Below are 1,787 nucleotides of genomic sequence, written 5' to 3'. Positions count from 1 at the left end.
AACTTTAAATTCAATTCAAACTAAAATACAGATTAATTTTGTAGTCATTTAGGGAAAAATGGGAAAATCTAAGCACTGTGGCCCAGAACTACGAAAAACTATTAAAAAATTACATAAAGATGGAAATTCTTATAGAAAAATTGCACGATTGCTTGGAATTTCAAAAACAATGGTTGAAAATGCAGTCAAATGGATTCCTGTTACAGAAACACGTGGTAGAAAACCAAAAATTACACCTGTAATAAAACGTGGAATAGTTCGATGTGTTAAAATGAACCCATTTATTTCATCAAAACAGATAAAAATGATTTAAACATTAACGTTGACTCATCGACAATTAGAAAAACACTAATTAAATATAATCTTAAAGCTCATAGGGCTAGAAAAGTACCATTGTTGTCAAAGAAGAACATACAACAAAGGCTAAAATTTGCTGAAGTTCACGCATGCTGGCTTCAAGAAAAATGGAGAAATATTCTTTGGTTGGACGAGACAAAAATTAATTTATTAATTCAGATAGGGGCATTCATACTGTAAGAAGGCCAATTAATACGGAATACCACCCAAAATACACCCTTAAGACGGTTAAGCACGGAGGTGGTAACATCATTGTTTGGGGATCATTTTCCTACTATGGTGTTGGACCACTGTATCGTATACAGGGCATTATGAAATCAACAGATTATGTTGAAATTTTACAAAATTGTATGCTTCCTTATGCCGAAGAAAATATGCCACTGCGATGGGTGTTCCAACAGGACAATGACCCCAAACACACCGCAAAGTGCACCAAGACGTGGTTTGTTAATAACGAGATTAGAGGAAAGTGCCCGACGAATTGTGATCAGCTATGGGAATTAATTTAGGCTGCGTGCAATGATATACCCGTTTCTGTCTGTCAAAACCTTATTGACTCTATGCCACGACGATTCCTAGCAGTTTTTAAAAATAACGGAGCATCAACAAAATATTAATCAATGGAAATCAATAGTAGAATAGTAATAACTGTGAATCTCTTTTTTTATGTTATAACATCAGAAAGTTGCTTAAGTTTCGAACAGCTATTTATGGAGTTGATTCAGTTATTATTTTCTTGTAACTCACAGCGAAATGGACTTAAACTTTTGTTGTTGTTATTATAACGTAGACACATTATGTTATTATTATCAATTATATAATTTTGAATAAATCAATTAAAATTGAAAATATAGCATATATATATATATATATATATATATTATATATATATATTTATATATATATATATATATATATATATATTGAAATTTATGTTGAAATTTTACAAAATTGTATGCTTCCTTATGCCGAAGAAAATATGCCACTGCGATGGGTGTTCCAACAGGACAATGACCCCAAACACACCGCAAAGTGAACATACATACAATTGAATTTAAAGTTTCACAAAAATCACTGTTCTTCCTTTTTGTAAAAAAAAATTACTTTTAAAAGCTTTAATATATATATATATATATATATATATATATATATATATATATTATATATAAATATATATTATATATATATATTATATATATATATATATGCTCTTTTGTTTTTGTAAATGAGCTTAGCTATAGACAGTGTGTTTTCTATGCACTTATATGCGCTTAATACTAGCAATACGTTATTTTTGTTCTTAACAGTATATAAGCAAGAGTAAAACAACAACACTTTCGTATTCATTGCTGGTAAACATTGACGAGACGTAGATTTTGTTTTTGTTTATCGTAAAAAAAAAATTGTTTTAAAAAGCACTTGGAAAAAAT

This window comes from Lucilia cuprina, chromosome 4, assembly GCF_022045245.1.
Source record: "Lucilia cuprina isolate Lc7/37 chromosome 4, ASM2204524v1, whole genome shotgun sequence".
NCBI lineage: Eukaryota > Metazoa > Arthropoda > Insecta > Diptera > Calliphoridae > Lucilia > Lucilia cuprina.
The sequence above is the reverse complement of the archived record's forward strand: the minus strand, read 5'-3'. Positions refer to the sequence as shown.